Below are 23559 nucleotides of genomic sequence, written 5' to 3' on the forward strand. Positions count from 1 at the left end.
TTTATGAATAACTAATATTTTATTAAGTTTTAATGTGTCTATATCATATTTCCTAATTTCTTGTTTTAGCTTCTCTCTACTTACTGTATACTTTCCACAATGAATTCTTCCATGTTCTACTGTTTCCATATCCCTACCACACTCACAACCAGCGGCTGGATGTTTACCTATCAAGTGTCATTTGATTTAATCCACTATGATCAAGCTGCAATCCTGTCATTACTACTTGTTCTTTCTCATTTTTTCTTATTGTTTCCATATTCCCTACTTTATTTTGTATATGAAATAAATGACGAGCTTTAGTTCCTTCTTCCAACAATTGTTGCCATTCAGAATTAATTTAGCTCTTAATGATTGATTTTATTTCAGATTTACAATATGCTATTTCCATAATTCTACTTAGTTTTAAAGACATCTTAGCTAAATGATGTGCCATATCATTCCCTTCTATATCTTTATGAGCAGGTATCCACATAAACCTAATCTCTATTTAATTTGGGTCATTCTAAATAGAACTTGATAAATTTCATATACTAACTCCATACGGCTTTCAGATGAAACATCTAAAATAGACATTAATGATGATAATGAATCTGAACATATCAGAACTGTTTCAATGTTATTTTGCTCTACCTACTGTAAGGCCAGAAGTATGGCTAACATTTCCACTGTATCCACAGCTAAATCATCAGATGTTATTTGTTTTCTAAATACACCAAGTTCAGGAATAACAGAAGCAAATCCTCTTTTATTTGAAACTCAATCTTTTGAACCATCTGTATCATTAATTGTGAAGGATTTATAGCTACTCTTAATCCTGTCATTTCCTAAATCTACCCAGTTATTATCTTTATTAATCTGCATTTCTTTATAAACCTCTAGATCTACATTTGCATGTGGAAACAACCAAAATGGTGTAATTGGATAAGACACTGCAGCACAGTATCTCTTTCCCTGTCTGCCTATTTCCCTGATGAATTTGTCTGCTGCAGGCAAAACAGTCTATTTTAGCTTTTCCACTCTCCCAGCAAGGTTTTAGGATTCTTACTGCTGGATTATTCTCCTCCTTATGTCCCTGCAAACATAGGCGGATCTACTGGGGTGGCATAGGGTGGCAAATGCCACCCTAAATGACAGCCTTGCCTCCCCTGCTGCCACCCCAGTTGGCGGTAGGGGTGGCGAGGCTTATAAATTATGGATCATTTGAGAATTACGACCGCTAATTTCCAATGTTGGACTGCAGTGAATGCAGCACGTGATGACCCAAAAGTGACTGAGACTGATTAGTTTTGAAAACCGAATGGGGCAAAGCGAGGGAGCCAGGGGTCATGGGGAGAGGAGACACAGGAAGAAACAGGTAAACACTGATTAACTATCTATAGAGAAATTAAATCATAATGAAAGTACAATGTTGCTAGCATAGCTGCAATGCTGATTTACAGATGATAAAAATCAGGTTGAAGAGCATTATTTCTCTATCTATGATGTTAGTTAGGCCTGACGTCTCAGCCTCATAAAGAAATATTAACGGTTAACTATAACAGAAAAGAGACTATCAGGTTTGGTTGAACTCAAATCAAAACGCACAAAGGCATTGGATCTCAAGTTTGGTTGTACTCAAATCATGTGTGATACTGGTGTAAATCCCCTTTAATGTGAAGCAGTGTTGTTTCTTTTTTTGTATACATAGTATGAAACTCTCCAGAAATGACCCGTATGAACCTACTCACTAAATGTTTTCTACTTTTTCAGACTGGAAGCTAAATGTATTTTTATGTTGCTTCTTTTCAGATTGGTGGAGATTTTAATGTAACATACAGGGTGCGTCTCAATTCACAGGCTGCATACTTGGTAGTACGCATTTTGAGGCCGGTGACGCCTCAAAAGAAGAAGAAGAAAGTCGGATTTTCTTCAAATTACGGACAACCGAAAGCAGCAGCAGCGCCGACAGTAGTGCGGAGAACACCTTTAAATGTAAGTAGTTTTTTTAAAAAATTTTTTTAATGAACATCTATTAAAATACATGACGGTAACGGAGCCACCGGAATGTGTAGGAGCAGCTAAAGCTAAAACTAAGAGCTAACCTGTTGATACGTGATGCTCATCAACAATTAAAAGCCTTCATACAAATGTCACTATTTTTTATTTTAACCTACATCTTACTGTACTGATAGCCGTGTCCCTCTCTAATCAGATCTATTTATTCTCAAACAGATTATTACAAAGTATTAGAGCTGTTAAAGCTTAATGCAGCTGAAGAAATAACATTAGTCCAGCTGTACTGGGCTGTTAATGCTGCAAACGTTTTGTTTTCATACTCAATAACGTATAGTTTATTTACAGTACAGTATAATAAGGTTTAAAGTATAATTCACTTGAAGAACAATACCTGCGTAATTATACAGAACAGTCATTTTGCCTGTTGACTTAACAGAAATATGCGTTACATGTCATTTTGTTCCAGGGAGCAGACAGAGGAGTGGATAAAATGACCACCTCATCATCGGGGCCAAAGATACTGCTGCAGGCGGATGGAGGGAAGAGTTGAGGCAGAATTCCATCTACATGTTGCATTTCTATGTAAAAGTCACGCAAGTTAAAATAAGTCCTGTTCAAACACCAACGTACAAATATAATCTTTTGATCACATCAAATGATGCCCAGATGCCACTTTTTGTAAATCTCATATTTGTGATAGAAGTGATCCTTGTGTGGGACAACTTAAAAAAAAAAATACAAAGTATGTTCAGGTTTGGATAATGTAATGAAACACACACACACCTATATATATATATATATATATATACATATATATGTGTGTGTGTGTGTATATATATATATATATAATGTATGTGTGTGTGTAGGGAAATTACATCTTTCATTTATTATATTCATGTTAATTTCCCCTTTAAGTAATCTCCAGGTTACCATTCCAAAGTCTTTTTCTGTAGAATTTCATCAATCCATCCAAATCATGAAACCTTCCTTTTTTCTAGCTTTAAAGAAACACTACAGAAAATAGCATCTGTTGATACAAATAGTTTTCCTCTACTTTAGGAATGCAAAGATCCTTGGACAGGGCAGCGGGTCAGTGGGAATCCTACTGCTGCCACCTGGCCCTGGTTTGTCCTCATGGATGAGGTATTAGGACGGAGGCTCTCTATTACCCCACCTGTCCTAATTGCCTCCATCCCTGAGGACACACCAGGGCCAGGTGCTGCAGAGGCTGGGCAGCATCGGGGTGAAGATGAGGAAGAGAATGAGGATGAGAGAGGAGGGAAAGGAGGAAGAGAAGAAGGAGTGACGAGTTGGTGGATTTAATCAGGGAGGAGATCAGATGGCAGAGGGAGGCGGGAAAGGATGGACGGATTATTTCATTTATTGGAGAGGATGGTGGACAGATGTTATTATTTTTTTGGTGTTTTTTTTAACAAGTTGAAGTTCTGTGTTGCTGTTATGGTTAAATTAAATTATTAAATTGTTTATAAAAGTTATTGTTGTCGGTGTGTTCTTAAAGTCTTTTAACCTTTTTACATGATCTGTTTCATCACTTCTTTATAATTTAAGTAAACTTAGAACAACTTCTCAGTGACATCAGTTTATTTTTAGAGAAGCAAGTATTTACAATAAACTATTAAACATTTTTAACTATTGACATTAGATTTTAAAATTAACTACTACAACTATTTACAAAAGATATACAGTAAATATTACTAGATAACATATATATATATATATAATTGTGACTGAGCAGGAGTCCCTGGTGATGCTGCTGGACTGGATGGGATGCCACACAGATGAGCTTGGAGTCTTCTGACTGCGAGTGGGACATCATCTGGAGGGTGGGGGTTGCCTCTCTCCACAGCTGATCCAATCGATGGCTGCCATGTTACTAAAAATGTTCAAGAAGACGCAGAAAATAATGACTTTACTAAAACTGTTTTTATAACCCTTAAATAAGAACAGCTAAAATGTGATTCTACTTGCCATCTAAATGTAACGGTGGTCGGGTAGACCCTCCTCCAGGGTAGACCCTCCTCCAGGTCAGACACCTCGGCAGACAGCTGGTCCCTCCAGTGAGCACCACTGACTGCCTCCTACACCTTCTCCCTTCCTCATCCTCTGGCATGTCGTCCTGCTCTTCATCCTCTGGGGCTGTTATGACCTGTAGAAAAAAAAAAGACAAAAATATTTATTTTTATTCAGTGATCTATCTTTTTTTCCTTATCTTTATTACATGATTTATTAGACAAAAATGATTTATTTCTCAACAGTCTGGCTTCTCAACACAACATTAGTAATAGTGAAAGTAGTGATTTAAGTCAGTTATTTACAGGGTTTGTACACATTTAACTATTCAATTCAAATTACTAAAGTTACAAACAAATAAATCACAAACTTACAAATAAATATAAAACTTGATATTTAAACATATTCATCAATCTGCTGACAAGCGTTGATTTAATAGCTGGTATATTCTGATCATTAGCAGGGCCCTGTGGGTTAGAATAATAGCAGGTAGATCTTACCTCTCCACTGCGCTCTGCCAGCCTGAGAAAAATCCGTCGCAGGTTTTGCTGCCGCCGAAGCCGTCAAAGCCGACTCTCCTCCTCCAATAACAAGTAAATAAAAAAAAATAAAAATGTCCATATCTATTTTTTTGTTGGTTCTTTACGTATTTCTCGAGCTGTCGGATTTTGTTTCGCGCTGTGTTTGGGGTAAACGTGATGACGTCGTGTCGCAACCAGGAAGTGCTCCAAAGGCTAGACCGTCCCATTTACCAACGGCTGAGGATCCTCCGGAGCAGCCTACCGAGTCTGGGTCCTCCGGAGGCTAGGTAGGCTGCGTCCTCGGAAGTACGCAGCCTGCGAATTGAGACGCAGCCACAGTACCTGCCTTTTTGTTGATTTGTTGATACAGCAGCTCTATCTACAGCAGATCTACATGCATGAAATGTCCCTTTCATGTAGCCTTAACTGCTGTATGTAAAGTTACTGAGGAAAAAAATGGGATAAATGTGTGTTCAGAGCAAACAATACATAGATGTCCGGTACCTTGTTCGGGTGCCTTGACCCATTTATTTCTACTGTGTAGTTCTGCTCACTTTAGTCCAGCTCAGTCCATAGATCTCTGATGGGGAACTTTTTCTTTCTATAGTTTCTTCTTGTGCAAATGCTGCAAAGCTGCCTCTCTGACAGTCAATCTCACACATCTGCCACTCAGCACCTGTGTCTCACCTTAATACCTTTCCTGTCATAATGCCCCTCTAGAAGTAGTGTTATTATTCTTCTATCTCCTATTAGGTGAGATCACATTGTATGATGTATTTCTAATATGAACTGTTTCACATGAAACACATACATGTACAAACTATTTTCACCAAACTGTGATAACTGTGATTAAGTTCAGTGTAAACAAATGCCATATGTTGCCACCCCTCAAAAATTCCTGCCCCCCTCTTGCCACCCCATAAATATTTTTCTAGATCCGCCCCTGCCTGCAAACTCACCCAATAATTCAACATTAGTTGCTTTTGTCTTAAACATAAAGGAATCTCCCCCATTTCCAGCTGCACTGCCAAAGATGGAGATGTCTTCATGGCTCCACAACATAATCTCAAAGCTTGATTCTGAATTATCTCTAATTTACTAATCACTGTTTTCACAGCCTGCCTATAAACTACACATCCGTAATCCAACACTGATCTAATCAAGGCAACATCAATCTTTTTTAAATTTATTTTATTTGGGCCCCAATCTAATTCTGATAAACACTTCATTATATTTATAACTTTTTAAAATTTCCCTTCAATATATTTAACCTGATCCCCCATAAGGGCTTGGAGTAGAACATGATTCCTGAAAAACGAAATTTACTCACTGTTTTTATTTCTTTCTCCATACATTTTTAAATCAATTTCCTCAATTTTCTTCCTACAGAATACAACAGTCTTTGTTTTAGCTGAGAATTTAAGCCCAATTCTCAACAGCATTAATAGCATTTTGTATTTTCTTAAACACTAATCTTACATTTTTCCCTTTTTTAGACAAAGGCTCCATAATCAGCAAATAAAGACTGCATAACATCCTGATCTACTTCTGTAAAAACATCATTAATCATGACTGAGAATAATAAAGGACTGATAATACTTCCCACAGAATGGGGAATCATACTCCCTACATTCTTATCTCCATGTATAGAGTTGCTTCCTGCCTTTCTGATTCTACATTGTTAATCAGCTTTTTATGCCTGTGTGTGGGAGCAAGGTCATTCTCAGCCTGCCCATCTGCAGATTTCATCCTGCATTCGAGTGGTGGTAGTGAGGTTCTGCAGTGTCCTCCTCCACGGGGGACAGCGTCCACGTCCTGCTGTTGTGTTGGAGCCTCCTGATGGCAACAAACCCTTCATCAGAACCTCATGCTGTGAAGGAACGTCAAACCGGATGTTTGCAGGCACCTGGACACTTAAGCCCTAAATAATTCATACAGCTGGTAGATTTAGATTGGATTTCACTCAGGTCTATGCAGGAAAACGTCTAAAATAAGAACTGTGGTCCTTGAGGACCTGGTTGGTGTATAAGAGATTACTGAGAGGATCACAAAGAATTTATTATTCAGTTTGATCATTTAATAAATAAAATGAAGATCAACATTTAGATTTTAGATAAAGACAAAATCAGTTTCTTGGTTCCCATTTCATAATAAAAGCACTTCCCATAAATTAATACTGATTGGAATATATTTCACTATTAATGTTCTCATTTAATATACTAATTGTCTAAACGTTTTTGAAAAAAAAGTTTACATTTTTAAAAACAAATTTACATTTTAGGAAACAAATTCACATTTAAAATAGGTTAGATTTTAGGTGAGAGAAAGTTTCATTTTAGAGAAAAAAAAATACATTATAGGGAAACAAATTTACATCTAAAAAAAATGTGACCGTTCCGAAACACTTGTACAAGTGCAAAGACAAAACTGCAAGCAGCAAAACACAGTTACATAGCCAAAAACAAATTAACAAAACACGGCTACACGGAAAGGGAATGTCCCAGTGGCCGGATGTGACGTCACGATCACCCTGACTTGTAGTACAAACAGCTCAATCTGTAGTCCTCCTGCTTCACGTGAAAAGTCAGCTGCGATTTTAGATGGAAAGAATTGCACTGAAGCTGTTTTTCTTACGTGTACGCTAACCGAGCAATGTTTTGCCCTAACCTCTTGCTCACACTGGATCCGGTGCGGTTACCGAGCCGACGGAGACCGCAACTCCCGCACACCCCCTCTCACACTGCCCTTTTGACTATGGTGCGGTGCGGCTCTGCGGCTCCAGCAACAGGTCCGGAGATTTAACTTCACGCGTGAAGTTACGTGAAGTTATCGCGATAACACGGCCCAAATAAGGATATTTGCGAGAGCTTGTTGCGGAGGGCTACGGCAGTATTTGCAACGAATGCTTACGTATTGATGAACTGTAAAATATCTGAACCTGAAAGGGAGAAATTGAGAAGAGTAGTTGAAAGGACAGGCCAAGAATGGAGTCTTAAAGGATTAATGGGAAATAAAGGAAATATAAAGGATATTTATAGAGTAAGGAAAGCATTATTTAGTTATCTTCAGAATACAAAATTAAAAAATAGAATTTAATACATGTAAAACAATGTTGCTACACACTCATGAACAGTAAGTGGCGGTATACACCTTAAAGATCTGCCATGATAGAAAGAAGATGAAGAAGAAGAAGGAACGAATGCTTTCATTGGATGAAAAGAAGCTGAGCGTGATTGGCTGATGGTATGGGTCATTTACATACATTGATGAAGTTGCGAGCGCAGAAACAGCCCGAGCGCACAGCTGGTATTGAGCGCGTTTTTCAGAGTTGAGCGTGCGCCAGACCGGTCATTGCGCGCTCGGATTGGTTCCTGCATGCTCAAACCGATGGCACAAATATCCCTCCATAGCCTTAGCCCTCAACGTGGCTGAAGCAGGTTTGACTCCGACCTGTCGTGTCACTAGTGCTGTAAAAACCTAAAGAAAATTTCAATATAATATGAAATGTTACAGAATAGCCTAAAAGGTATCTTTCACATCTACTTTTTTAATGAAAGTTTTTGTATTTTGCTGTACTCCTTTAGAGGAATATGACTGCAGGTTTTGAAGGAGGTTTAAACCTCATGACAGGTTTCCTGTAAAATAATATTTTTTTGTATGTTTGGGTTTTCAGGTTGCTGCACCTGCAACAAATATGACTTGGCAGTGTAAGTTGTGTTCAGCTTCTTTTACCACTCGGACATATTTATTAAAACACTGCAGACTGCAGCACAGCCACTTTTCAAAAATTAGCCCACTCCCATGTCTCCATGATGATTGCATGTGCACATTTCAGACACTTAGTGCACTGAGTACTCATCTGTCAAGATATCATACGCAAGAACGTAAGAGCAGTGCAAAGGAGATTCAGGAACTTGTCACCTTCAAGTGTCCTTTATGCACATTTCAGCAACCTTTTTCTGAGTCTGTGCTCCTTAGTCACATAAGAACACACTTAAAAAAGCATGAGACAGTGGTATGTCCATACAAAGACTGTAATTATAGCACAAACGTATACTCCTCATTTAATTGCCACAAAAGTAGATTCCATCAAGGGAATATTGTATCAGACTTTGGTAGCGACATTGTCTATGAGGATACTCAGAATCTCCAAGCCACCAGCTCTAATGTAACTATGGAAGAAGAGTGTCAATTTCAGTGCACTTAAAATGCAGGATGATGAGCAGTGTGATACATCAGCACTAAAAAGACTGCATCTTTATTTCTAAAGATGCAGTCTATCCTTCATGTGTCAAACTCAGCTACACAAGAAATAGTTGATCACATGAATCAGATCTTCTCTTTATCTCAGCCATTAATCAAATATGCAGTTAATGACATATTGAAGAGACATGATCACAATATTACAGATTCCACGCTTGTCGTGTATTATCTCTCTTCTTAACGACTTAAAGATTGGGACTAAGTTTTGTAAAAATTCAAAGTTCTTATAAGCTGTAGAAAAAGTCTTCAGACACTGATAAAAAATTAGGCAGAGGCAACTGAGTCCAGGTCCAGAGTGTTTTATTGCAAAATACAGATAAAACACCCGAGATGCGCAAAACTTCAAAAATGTCTTGAAGACACTGGCAATCCGACACCAACACATGATGGCCTATCACCTTGGTTCACCATAATTTTTCAAACCAAAAATACAAACATCCAGGGTTGACTCTGTTCTGGTTTCAGCTCTGGCAGAAGTAGCTCAGACTTATATTAGAGGACAAACAACTAGTGACACTATCTATAGTACATCAAAGGTGACCATTGATGGCACAGACTATACCACTGGAATGTTTGTTTCCGTTGGAATCAGCGGGGGACTGCCTAAGTTTTGCAGACTAACACAGATCTACCTTGTGAATCACAATGTTTCTTTTCTCTGTTGTGATTATGACTCTTGGTATGTAGAGCATCTTCAATCCTATGAGCTGTCAGCCACACAGGGGAGCTTGTCTATCCACCTGCAATCTGACTTGAATGATACAACCCCACTCTGTGCATACAAGATTGGGGGCTTGCTGATGCTGACTCCCAAGAGGTTTATACAAGTGAGACAAAATTAAGACCACTCTACAGTAAGTAATTTTTTGTATAAAGCATGCTTTATAGAAAAGAAAGTTCTAATGCTGAACATATTAGAAGTTGTCATTCATGATTTTAAACGTTTAGAAAGCCTTATAAATGTGCTATGATGTCCATTTGCTGATGTGTTTTTAACTTCTACATTTTTTTCATTTATTAGTGATGGCAGCTGAAGCCCCACAAAACATGATCCTTCGTGTCATCGAGGCGGACCGTGTGAGAAAATTAAAACTCAGCTCCCGTCCAGCCTCTGTTGATGCCCTGATTGATATTTTAAAACAACAGCTGGAACTGGACTGTGACTTTAGTTTGAAGTACGAAGATCCAGACTTTGATGGAAAACTCACTTGCCTTGTTGACATAAAGGAGTTGCCACAAAAAGCTTGTCTTCATATTTCACTTAAACATGAATCCAGTTCTATTGCATCTACTGATACCCTTTTAGATGTGTCATCCCCAGAACGTCTCAGCAGATGGCCTCCAGGTCCATTTCAGATTCCCACATTTGCATTTGATATTGAGCTGACACTTAGAGATGGGAATGCTAAATTTGAAAAGAGTGAAAAAACCTCTACAGTTGTCAAGGGACCAAAAGCACAATATTTTAGACAAACTGGCATCTACCATATATGGTTTCAAGGCCTACCCCAGTGATAAGGAGATAGCAATGGTGGCTGAAGCTCTTGTGAGGACACACCCATGTTTAAAGGAAGTAGGATCCGACAGTGGATGGAGTGGATGGAAAAACAGCATCAAATTTAAAATGGGAAATTATAGGACCAAGATGAGAAGAGCTGGATGTCAGGAGGTTACTGTAAATGCTGGAAAAAGAAGCCAAAAAAATCCTGACAACGAACCCTCCCACTCCAACATAAAAAGACCTAAGCGTGCAGAGGTCAACTTTCTGCCCAACTTTCCTCAAGGACAGGATCCCTCAAGTCTTGACCATTTGAGGCAGGCTATTGTTGAGGAAGTAAAGAAGACTGAGAGAAACCTCCCTCTTATCAGTCAAATGATGCAGACACATTTGCCTTGCGACGACAGAGTATTGTGATGTCATGCCCACCAGTCAAAGAGCTACTGGACCTCTGGCCAGCTCTTCATATGCAGTCTGAGGTAATGTGGATCAGCTCTTTTGTTGGTTTTATATTTGCTACTGTATGTCACTTTGTAATGTTGCCAAATTTCATTAATCATTAAATAAATAATTTAAGGAAAAAATAAGAATTACTGTACTGCCCTTTCCTCAATGCAGGTGTATGCAGAGTTCCAAAGGATAACAAACCAGAACCTCCCAAACACTTTCTATGCCCAGCTTGATCGGCACACTCCTTGCATGATGGCTTTATTCAGGCAGAAAGCTTCCAAAACTGGAAAGACTGCTGATGCTTTGGCTTACATTTTCAAAGTCCATGATGCACAGGTGATTATACATTTCACAGGTCTACTGTTGGTAGTTTATTGCTTAAAATAAGCTTTTGAATTCCATAATTGCATCAGATGAGTCAGCAGGCTATCATAGTGGATTTATGTGCAGATTTTGGTAATTGGTAATTAGCTGGAACTGTTTGGCATTGGCTTTAACTAATGAACTGTATTTGCACTATTTTTATTTTCTCCGGAAATACATGATGTCCACACGAGACGGACCACTGTTCTCCATGCCCTTCCTGTTTATCTACATGAGGAAGTTTCTGAATTCTTCAGATCATGTGTGGTAAGTCTCAGTAGAGAGATCTCAGGCCTGCCCAGTAGGGCTTTAGAAAAGTCAGCTGCAAAGAAAATCAAGTAGCCATCATTAGCCTAACAGTGGTACACATAAAAGTCATCTCTCATTCTCAGCAAACAAGAGCACAATGCAACAAAATGAACAGGAGTCTTTTAGACTGGTGTATTTATTTTTAATAATAGGACGATCATCTGTAATCAAAATCGCTTCAGCCATAGTTTCTGTAAATGTGATTTAGTATATGATCCCCCTTTCATTTTTTTAAGGACGGTATGGATGAACCAGACCTGGGGGATGCATGAGTGGCCTTACTTACAGCTGTCAGTGACGATGCCGCAAGTCCAGTTCACTACCACCCAGTGAGAGTTTCTGTCGTCCTAGAGGGGGATGTGGTTGTTGACCTTCCCAGGCTTGCTGATGCCTTCCTGGTAATATTTGGACTGATTTATGCTCTACACCTCAGCTATCCCAAGGGACTCACCAACACTTTTGAGTTCACACAGAAAATCTTGCTTGGTCTTGATAACTCTAAACTATCACCTAAGCTGCAGACTCTTAAAAATGACTTGATGTTATATGTGTAACTCAAGACCCATAAAGTAGTGGTGGATTCTGATAGCTCACTCTGTTAGAGCATAGTCCACAGTCGCCAGGTCCATGTTTGTTCATTGTTAATGTTAAAGTTCTGCTCTACTCAACTGGTTTTCAGCCAAATGGCATAAAGTTGACGCTGCCTGTACTTTAATTTTGTTTTTAACTAATACAGGAGTGTATTAAGTGTTTATACACATACAGTATATTCTTAATCTTTCTTGAAGTTGCTATAAATAAATCAGATACAGTTTTGAATTTTTTGCATATTTGGTTGTGAAGAATTTATAAGCAATTTGTTATACATTGCTGCACTGCAGGTTTACAACCAGATGGCCAAAGGTGTGCCTTAACAAATGTTTCTTATTTCTGTATTTAATTCTTTTTTTTTCTTTTGTCAGTTGTTTTTCAAATATTGTTTCATATGAGCAAATCTCTCTAAACCCCTGGTAATGTTGTTTTAAAAGTTTTCTAAATTATTTGTGACATAAAGATCTGTTATTATGTAATTTAAGCTTTTCTGAGTTTGAATATTTTTACTATGGTTTATGTCAAAAGATTAACAAAATGTCCAGTAGACTTGTTAATTTTCTTTTTTATTTATTTATATATATTTTGTGTTTAAAATACAACAGAAAGGTGTATGAAAAAATTCAGAATAGAAAAAACCAAATTATTTTTTTTACTTTTGTGTCAAGAGTACTTATTATCTTTAAGGCAATCAGTTGCCACAAATATTTTAAGTTTGGAGTGAAATGACTTTGAGTTGTAACAAGTCTATGCTTTTGAGTCATGTTTAATGAGAAGATTGAAAGAAAAAACTAATAAATGTTAAGTTCAGTGAACCTAAAATCCCGAGTCTTCATACTTGAAATTATTAAATTTGCTGTAGTTATTTCAATGAGAAAGATAAATAAATATTCTGAGTAGAATAAACTGAAGAATTTTGAGTTGACTTGATTGATAAATTTAATTAACTTAATTTACATTTCAAATAAACTCAAAATATATAAGTTATGTCATACTCAAATGTATGAGTTTTAGAACTCAAAAGAATTGTGGCAACTGATTGCCTTACTTTTTTTGAACTTATTCGGGTTTACAGTGTGCTGGTGTAAGGAAATGTATAAAGAAAGGGTATAGAAAGTATTTTAAGACCCCTTAACATTTGACACCATTTCCTTCATTGCACACTGTAAAAAATGTCTGTGGAATTAACAGTGAATCACTGTAAAATCGTGACATAAAAAAACTGTAAATACAAAAACAATGAAGCCGTGTGTAATTTACATTACTATGTTGTAAAAATCCGAACCAAATCCAACTGTTAATTTGACAGTAAGAATATGTTAAAAAAATCATACTTTTTAGGAGAATTTACAAATTACTGTAGTTTTAACACTGATAAATTGTAATACAAAAAACATTACAATACAGTTAAAATTACATCATAGCAGTGTTAAAATGTACATTTATATGTTGTAAAACGCTGAACCAAATCCAACTGTTAATTTGACAGTAAGAATTTGTAAAAAAAAAAATCATACTTTTTGGAGAATTTACAGATTATTGAAGTTTAAACATAGACAAAAAATAATACCAAAAACATTTCAATACAGTTAAAATTACATCATAGCAGTGTTTTTTGTCAGTGGTACATTTTGGTTATGCCCCAAAGAAAGCATATTATGTTTTACAAATTCATATATTACATTTTACAAATTCATATTACAGATAAGAATATTTAGAAATACAGTAAAACTATGCTAATATAAAGAAAGTATAATTTTGGATATCAAGTTTATGTTAGCACTCCTCCCCCCTTCCAAGATAACAGCATGTCCTTTGTCTCTGTCATGTGCCTGTCTGTTTTAGTGGTTTTTTTTGTTTGTTTGTTTGTTTGTTTTAGTGGATTTTAAGGATTTTTTTATCTAAGGATTTATGGCCAACTAAATGGCCAACTCTCAAAGGTCTGTGGAGTGTTTATATTTTGTCTGCTTTGGAAGGCTGATCTGCCTTATGCTCTGGCCTGCTCCATCTGCTTGTGGACTGGTTGCTAGCTGTGGCTTGTTCTGAGCTCTTTGAAACTGTGAGGTGCGATTGATTGACTTTCTGCCGGGAGGTGCTGTGGTGGGGCTTGAGATTGGTCCTAAATCACAGCAGCACACAGCAGTTTCTTATACACTGCTTTAGAGGCGTGCTCCATCTATCCTGCTCTGACCCCAGGCTCACACCGACGCCGGTCTTACCGGTGCGGTGGGTGCGGCGCCGCAGTGATTCCAAGTCATTAAAAAGACGTAAACCTCTCTCACCGGCTGCTGAGCTGTCCGGCTGCGGTTACCGAGACACTCCGGCGCTGCAGAAAATTCCGCAAGAAAGCTATCCTTGCGGCGTGCCGGAGCCCTCCGCAACAAGCTCTCGCAAAAATCCTTTATTTGGGCTGTGTTATCGCGTGAAGTTACGTGAACTCAAGTGAACTTCTGTTAAATCTCCGGACCTGTTGCCGGAGCCGCAGAGCCGCACCGCACCGTAGTCAAAAGGGCAGTGTGAGAGGGGGTGTGCGGGAGTTGCGGTCTCCGTCCGCTCGGTAACTGCACCGGAGCCAGTGTGAGCAAGGGATAAGGCCTTTCCATCCATTCACCCTGCTCTGTATCCTGCGGCCTGCTGCATCACCCTGAATTACCGCCTACGTTCCAATGAGTTTTATTTATTAACCTTGCCCAAAGTTAACACTGAACTTGGTAAGCACTGCTTTAAGTATGCTGCACCTGCTGCTTGGAATGCACTGCAGAAAACTCTAAAGCTAAGGGAGATGATCAACCTTGGATCTTTGAAAACTCGTGTGAGAGAAATTGCACTGTAAAAAAAAATCTGTTGTTTTTACGGAAAAAAACTGGCAGCTGTGGTTGCCAGAATAATCCCGTAGAAAATACAACAAAACTGTTAACAACATTACGGAACAACTTGTACATTTTACTGGGATTTAATGTACAATAAATAATGACTAAATGTACATTTTGCAGTTATTCAGTGTACAATAAGCAGTTTTAGGACGTGAAATTTACAAGTTGTTTCGTAATGTTGTTTACATTTGTACTGTATTTTTAACGGGGTTATTCTGGCAACCACAGCTGCCAGTTTTTTTCGGTAAAAACAACATTTCTTTTTAAAGATGTTTACATTTGTACTGTATTTTTAACAAAATCATTCTGGAAAAACAACAGTAAGTATATATATATATATATATATATTTTACAGTCTTACTATCTACATTGCTTCAAATTACTTCTAAATGAAAAGTCAAGCTGTAACAAACCACTCATCAGACAATATACAATTCACAATAACGCAAATTTATTGTTGAAAAAATAATGAGAAAGATCATTAAAGTGTGTTTGTGTGTGTGTGGTTGCACTTCTGTTTGTGAGAGAGAGGGATTGTGAGTGAATAAATGTGAACCTTGTTAATATAGAGCCACGAAAAAAGGTGATATAGGTGTTCATCGGCTCCATCACTTTGAAGTAACACCTAGGGGAATAGAGAAGAGAAACAAACACAATAATCTCCATTAGTTTAATTAGCAAAGTCAATATAATCAAAGATAACAGTAGCACTAGCACACACACCTTTTTAAACAGCTCGCCATTCATGGAGAGCTTGTGAATCATGGTAAAGGCTTGATTAACATGCAACTGCATTGCTTCTGGAAGAACATCTAGAGAAACATATGGGTGTTCACTGTCGCGGTCACTTGAAGGAACATCTAATGGAAGAGAGAAGAGAAAGAAATACATAATCTCCATTAGTTTCATTAGTAAAGTCAGTCAATAATCAAGGACAACAGTAGCATTAGCACACGTACACTGAACACGTGGGAATTATGTACAGTACATCCTGAAAGTATTCACACTCCTCTCAATGTTTCACAATTTGTTGCATTGCAGTCATCTCCTTCAGTCAAATAAGTTAATTTTTTTCTCCTTGATCTAGACTCAGTGATCCATAATGACAGCAAGAGTGTTATAACATAGGGTGTGAATACTTATGCCCATGTGGATATTTCAGTTTTTTTAATGATTTGCCAAAACTTCAACAATTCTGTATTTTGCTGTCATTATGGGGCACGGATCCTAGATCAGGGAGAAAAAATAAACTTATTTGACTGAAGGACATGACTGCAATGCAACAAATGCTGAAACATTGAGAGGGGTGTGAATACTCTCTGGATGCATTGAACATAATTCCCACGTGTTCATTCATAGTTTTGATGCCTTCAACGAGAATCTACAATGGAAATAGACATGGTAATAAAGGAAACATTGATTGAGAAGGTGTGTCCAAACTTTGGGCCTGTACTGTACCTTTTCAAACAGCTCGCCATTCATGGTTGAAAAGGTCATGAACCAAGTTACAGAAGCTTAGATTAACAATTCAATTCAATTCAATTTCAATTCAATTCAGTTTATTTATATAGCGCCAAATTCACAACACATGTCATCTCAAGGCACTTTACAGTTCAACCAGATCAAATTGATACAAAGTTTTCTATCTAAGGAAAACCAGTTGATTGCATTGACTCATTGACTCAAATACAATCCCCCACACTAAGCATGCTTGTAGCGACAGTGGAGAGGAAAAACTCCCTTTTAACAGGAAGAAACCTCCAGCAGAACCAGGCTCAGTGTGAGCGGCCATCTGCCGAGGCCGACTGGGGTTCAAGGAGACAGAAGCAGAGATACAAAAAGCAGCTGTAAAAGGCGGCCCCGTCCAGGAAACACACAGCCAGGCAGACGAGCTCCAAGGCAGCTCCCATGCCAGAGGACGAAGAAAGCACATCCACTCAGTCACGGTCAGAGAAACAGGACCACACTGGAAAACAGGCCGATCTCCAACATCTATAAACAAGGGTGTTGATAGAAGCAGCACAGCTGATGTTTCTTTCCAGGATGACGTCACAGCCAAACAGGAACAGACGAGGCAAAGCTACTCTGAGGAAAAGCAGAGAGAGCAGAAGGTTAGAGATTGAACTAACAGATTCTGCAGAATAGGAGAACAGAGAGAGAATGAAGCAGAATGATGAAATGGGGGTCCCTATGTCCTCCAAAAGTCTAAGCCTATAGCAGCATAACTATAGAGATAGCTCAGGATAACCTGAGCCACTCTAACTATAAGCTTTATCAAAAAGGAAAGTTTTAAGCCTAGCCTTAAAAGTAGACAGGGTGTCTGCCTCACGGACTAAAACTGGTAGTTGGTTCCACAGGAGAGGAGCCTGATAACTAAAAGATCTGCCTCCCATTCTACTTTTAGAAATTCTAGGAACCACTAGTAAACTTGCAGATTGAGAGCGAAGTGCTCTGTTAGGAACATAAGGAACAATCAGATCTCTGATATAAGATGGAGCTTGGCCATTTAAGGCTTTATATGTGAGAAGGAGGATTTTAAATTCTATTCTTGATTTAACAGGAAGCCAATGAAGAGAAGCCAGGATAGGCGAGATATGATCTCTCTTTTTAATTTTCATTAGAACTCTGGCTGCAGCATTTTGGATCAGCTGAAGGCTTTTAACTACAGTTTGTGGACTTCCTGATAGTAAAGAATTACAATAGTCCAGCCTTGAAGTAACAAATGCATGGACTAGTTTCTCAGCAACTGCATTGCTTCTAGAAGAACATCTAGAGAAACATATGGGTGTTCACTATTGCGGTCACTTGAAGGAACATCTAATGGAATAGAGAAGAGAAAGAAATACATAATCTCCATTAGTAAAGTCAGTCAATAATCAAGGACAGCAGTAGCATTAGCACACATACCTTTTTAAATAGCTCGCCATTCATGGTCTGAGAAGTCCTGAATCAAAGTAAGGACTCTTGGATTCACATGGAGCCGTTTTGTTTTTGTTTGTTCCACTTTCGTCCCCTTCTCCGGATTAATAGAGAAGAAACATCTAGGTTAACAGAAGAGAGAAGAAACACATATACCACTATAAATGATACAACCATCTCAACCAGTCAAATCAGTACAAAGGAAAAGACAAAAAAGGTGAGAATACGGGTTGCAGTTTTCCATTACTTAAAGTTTAACTGGTAGGCGGGGAGCTAAGGGGCCAACCGTGTACCCCCCACATAATCCAACTTTTTTTATTTATTTTTTTTTTTAAAGGTCTCATCATGCTTAACATGAATCAGAATGTTTACATTGAACATTTTGCACTACATGTTTCAGGTAGTCAGTGTATTTTCCAAACATTGCAAATTGCATTGCACCTTCCCCTAGCTCATGGAGAGTCATGTTCCTGTAATGCATTTCCATTGCATTTTCAATGTATGGAAATACATTGACTACCTGAAACATGTAGTGCAACCCAAAATGTTCAGTGTTAACATTCTGATTCATGCTCAGTATGATCAGACTTTTAAAAGAAAGTTGGTTCCTTTGAATTATGGGAGGGTGCACCTTAAGGCCTATAGACATTAGACACTACACTCTGCCTATTGACATATCAATGTCTTTTTTTTCCCTCTTGATGCCAGACACCTTTGGTATAATGTATAGATTCCTCAGTTAAAGGACAACTTCGGTCAATTTCAACAAGAGCTCTATTGCTCAAGCTACTTGAGACTTGCCAGGGCTGAAGACGTGAGAAATTTTGGTCTAAATCCTATAGGTTTCCTTGAACAGAGAATTAGCACTGACAGCTAACCCATGGGGACATAACTTTAAATTGTGAATTTAACGCTCCAAATGTCAACGCCAAAGCTATGCAACACCAGCCGACACAATACAACACGACACTGTAATGTGTATGACTAGAAATGCTTAAAAAGTGGTTAAAACAGTGTGTTTGTGCAAGCAGCCATATACAAAATTTAAACAAATGATATGATAAAACACAGTGTAAAGTTCTGCCCCCATGGGTTAGCTATCAGAGCTAATTCTCTGTTCAAATAAACCTATACAAGTTGGACCAAACTTTTTCGCGTCTTCAGTACTGGCAAGTCTCGAGTAGCTTGAGCAATAGAGCTCTTGTTGAAATGGACCGAAGTTGTCCTTTGAGCAGAACATGTCATTTTGCCCATGAAATGAAATCGTTTTTGCTAAAAAATACTCAGGCAATTAGTTTAACAAGGTGTCAACATTATTTGATACATGTTATTTGATACATTGTATTTCAGTTAGCAATGCTACAGAGCAGTTATCTTGACTAAGATGGTGGTGGCGATGGGGTAAAGAAACTTGGTTATCATGCCAGTAGCCACAGAAGTCAGGGGTTGAAGCTAGCCCCTAGCAAGGCACTTAACCCCATGTTGCTAAATAGAACAATAGAAATAAATAGAACAAAACAATTGTAAAAAATAAAATAACATACCTCTGAAGAAATTCCGGGGTCGATGCAACCGTGGATGGGTAATGAATGTTAAAGCAGTAATAGCTGCCAAACATCATGCACAAGGCCGAGATGAAAGAAGAGATGTTCTTGTTCACGATGACTTGATCCATACTCAGCATCCGTCTCGAGGAATAGCAGGACTGCCCTATTTAAAAAAAAAAAACAGCAGCAATTTAGGGAACATTTCAACATGTCAGTAACTCGTAGCTCAAGTGTAAAACCAAGTGTGTGTACTATATGTATGCGAATGAAAAAAAAAACTCATCTAAAAAAAACTGAAACAAATAAGAGATAGAGGTCAGTGTGTGAATGAGAGAGCATGTGTTCAGTCTTAGGAAGGCAGGTGTGTGTGTGTGTGTTCATGTGAATGTGTGAGTGAGTGTGTGAGAGAATGAGTGGGGGTATTTGAAATTAACAGCGGAGACAAAAACAATTACAGATGCTGCATGAACATAATTTAAATTAGAAATTAAGAAATTTGGGATATATTTGTGAGTGAGGTTAACTTACCACATACAACAATCGTGGGAGTCAAGGGAACTCTGTTGATGTCCACTTCTCTAGCCAGGCAAGTGTCCTCCACATAATGGAACATCACAACCCTACAATGCAACACAGAACCCTTTAACGTGTGCAATGTTCTCCCGCAAAAATGACAATGAATCATGTCGTGGGGAGCTTGAAACAGGCAAAATAGCTATTAGCTGCTAGCAGCCAGTAGCAATGTGAAGTTCGCCTATCAGCCATTGAAATCTATAAAAACGCGCTGTTTTGTTTCACAAAATTGTCTTTTGACGCTGATGCGCAAATACAGCCTGTGAATGGGCGGAGCTAACATTGAACCAAAATAATTTGATATTCTCCTGCAAAGAACAAAGTATTTGTAAAATAAACTAACCTACATAGCAGGAATAAACAGAAAATAGAATTGTTTACTTACCAATGATTGGTTCCATGAAAAATTCCAATATATGTAGAGCAGCGAATCAATTCAATAAGTCCTCTTCCAGATGGCCATGGTTTGATTCAGCTGTGTTTTCCATTCAAATATCATGGATAGGCATCCCGTGTTAACTAGACCTACATAAAGCTTCCCTTTCCTAATTTATTCTTAAAAAAAAAAGTATTGTCTTTTAAACACATTAACAGTTTTATTTGGTTTAGAGTTTTACGAAATGGTAAACAAAATTAGTTTAGGGATCAGTCGAAGCGCAGCCCAAAGACCCCTTATGATGAGTACCATTAATGGACACATTGCTCCCTGCCTGTGGGATTCCAGAGGCAGCTGATTGGTATCGGCAGTCCAAGCGACAAGCGGCTCTGGCGATTGCCGAGGCAAAAACTCGTTTTATGAAATGTGCCAAAGAGGCTACTGACTTTTTTTTTAACAGGACAATGATGTAATTTTAACTGTATGACTTCTTTTTGGCATTACAGTTAATTTGTGTTTAAATTACATTAATTTGCTAATTATACAAAAAATTCTGATCTATTCAACATATTCTTACTGTAAAATGAACAGTTTTATTTGGTTAGGAGTTTTACAGTTTATCATTGTAAATTACACAATGCTTCATTGTTTTTGCATCTACAGTTTTTTTATGTCATGATTTTACAGGAATTCACTGTTAATTCTACGGATATTATTTACAGTGTGGAGCAGCTTCATATCGCACTTGTTCTTGTTCTAATGTGAATCTGAACTTTTCGTCCTGTTGCTTTTATCTTGTATTGTATTTTATGTGAGTGTTGTGTGATGTCTGTGTATGTGTAGTAACTTTTCTGCTGCTTTCTTGGCCAGGCTTCCCTTGAAAAAGAGGCCATTTTGTCTCAATGAGACCGACCTGGTTAAATAAAGGTTTAAATAAATGTTCAGAGACTATCCTGATGTGACTTTATTAACACTAACTCTATCTGTGTTCTACTGTTATGTGTCAACGTCTGCAATTTCGCAGTGAATTTGTATACTTTGTAATTTCAATAAAGATTGAAAAAAAAAAGAGGCTTGACATTCCACATTTTGAAATAGACAAGAGCCTAGCCTACGGAAGAGGATTAGGGCCACTGAAAAAAAAAAAAAAAGTAAACTGATTTTTAAATTTTATTTCAGTTTAACATGGGAAAAAAGTCAGAATCCTGAGATTAAAGTCAGAATTCTGACTTTAATCTCAGAATCCTGAGATTAAAGTCAGAATTCTGAGATTTTTCTCAGAATCCTGAGATTAAAGTCAGAATTCTGACTTTAATCTCAGAATTCTGACTTTAATCTCAGAATTCTGACTTTTTTTCTCAGAATTCTGACTTTAATCACAGAATTCAGACTTTTTTTCTCAGAATTCTGAGATTAAAGTCAGAATTCTGACTTTAATCTCAGAATTCTGAAAAAAAAGTCATATACTGAAATAAAATAAAAAAAATCAGTTAACTTTTTTTTTTTTTTTTCCAGTGGCCCTAATCCTCTTCCGTACTAGCCAGATCTCCATATGCGTGGCTTGGGATTCTGGGGCTGTTTTACTTTCCCGCTCAAATAAACGTCTGTGCTTGAATTTCAAACTAGATGCGCTCATTCCTCGTCCACTTACTGAGCAGTGGAGTTTGTTTAAGTTCTTTAATTGGACAGCTTGACGAGGCAAAGGGGCGTCGCTACTCACCGAGCTCAATCAGCACACGGAGCTGTGAAAGCATCTGTAGCCCAGGTAAGCTAACAATTAATGCTTAAACTTTAAATAAATAGCTTCTGTTTGTGAGAAAAGTTGTATTTTTCTGGCGTAATAATAACGTCAAGTTAGGAGGTTCACTGTACGCTTGCAGCTTTCATTTTTAGCTAACATAATGTTTTTAGCCTGCTCTACAGGCTATAACTTTAGCTTTCTCTGTCAGTTGCTTAGTCAGCCAGTCGCAGTTGTTGCATTGTGGAGGCAGAAATCTAGCTTGTAGTAGTAGTTGTTACACTACTGTGAACTCCCGCTCGTTTCATGCTGTTGTGAAGGGCTGCCAAAAATGTTCAGTTGCAGTTTTTGCAGCAAAACATTACAGACCTTGAGGGGTTACGTGCTGCATTGTAAAATCCATAGAAATGAACCTCGGCACCGACTGCAAGCGGACATTCTGTACGTATGCCGCTTTTAAAGGTAATTTCTATCGAGTTCACAACACACCTGCACCCTCTGTTACTGCTGTGGCCGCTTTTACTCATTTTACGTGTGCTCTTCCGCTGCGTGACTGTGAATTTCACACAGTCAAAGAGCTTATTTCCCACTTAAAAAAGCATATAGAGGAGGGGCGACCTGTGGCATGTCCAGTAAAAGGTTGTCAAAATTCATTCACTGTTAAATCGTCATTTACTGCCCATATGTCCAGAAAACACAGAACATGTGCTGTGGATAGTGTAAGTGACATGTACATGCAAAATGTGTCTCAGCCTTCTGCTGCCAGTGTACATCTCTGCCTGTCATCACGGACCTCTGAGAACAACATACTCAAGGGCTCAGACTTTCAAAAAAATGTTCAAATACATAGAGCCTAAAACAGTAAAATTAGGAAATGATGAAAATATGACAGAAAGGTTTGCTTACTATGTACCTGTAACACAAACTTTAAAAAACTTACTAGAATCAGATATATGGAAGAACTCAGTGTCACAGCAGTCTTGTAAAACACACTCAGATGTCTTTTGTGACATAAGTGATGGTCAAAACTTTAAGTCCAACCAGCTTTTCATTGAAAATCCAGGATGCCTGAAGCTAATTCTCTACCAGGATGCCTTTGAAATTGTGAATCCCCTCGGCTCAGCTAAGAAAAGACACAAAGTTCTTGCAGTCTATCTTTCTGTGGCAAATTTGCCTGCACATGTGCGGTCCAATACAGATCACATGTCCCTTGTTTTATTGTGTAGAGAGAGTGACCTAAAACAGTTTGGAAGTGCTAAAGTTTTCTCAGAAATGCTAGTTGATTTAAAAAATCTGGAAGAACATGGAATAACTGTTGGTGGTGAAACAGTCAAAGGGGCTCTGTATTGTATTGCGGGTGATAATTTGGGGTCACATAGCATTGGTGGGTTCACTGAAAACTTTAGCCATTCTCAGTACTTTTGTAGATACTGTGAAATTACAAGAAGTGAGTTTCAGAATGATGACCCAAATGTTTGTGGTCCACAGCGCACCCCTGAAAGCTATGAT

General features: G+C 38.1%; 3 long non-coding RNA genes across 3 annotated transcripts; 2 read left to right on the plus strand and 1 right to left on the minus strand.

Moving 5' to 3' along the window:
* Positions 1–1917: 1917 nt before the first annotated feature.
* On the plus strand, positions 1918–3490 carry LOC119780181. The gene is made up of 3 exons (XR_005280350.1): positions 1918–1974; positions 2465–2580; positions 3058–3490. It is a non-coding gene; the product is annotated as an uncharacterized LOC119780181 (long non-coding RNA).
* A 4733-nt stretch (positions 3491–8223) lies between these two features.
* LOC119780180 lies at positions 8224–11005 on the plus strand. Its single transcript, XR_005280349.1, has 4 exons — positions 8224–8257; positions 9501–9667; positions 9835–10790; positions 10930–11005. It is a non-coding gene; the product is annotated as an uncharacterized LOC119780180 (long non-coding RNA).
* A 4398-nt stretch (positions 11006–15403) lies between these two features.
* Positions 15404–20115, minus strand: LOC119780183. The gene is made up of 4 exons (XR_005280351.1): positions 19892–20115; positions 17805–17938; positions 15621–15757; positions 15404–15522 (listed from the first exon to the last, which is right to left on the minus strand). It is a non-coding gene; the product is annotated as an uncharacterized LOC119780183 (long non-coding RNA).
* Positions 20116–23559: the final 3444 nt, after the last annotated feature.

The sequence above is a fragment of the Cyprinodon tularosa genome, unplaced genomic scaffold (assembly GCF_016077235.1).
Source record: "Cyprinodon tularosa strain WSP-4 unplaced genomic scaffold, ASM1607723v1 ctg1567, whole genome shotgun sequence".
Classification (NCBI taxonomy): Eukaryota; Metazoa; Chordata; class Actinopteri; order Cyprinodontiformes; family Cyprinodontidae; genus Cyprinodon; species Cyprinodon tularosa.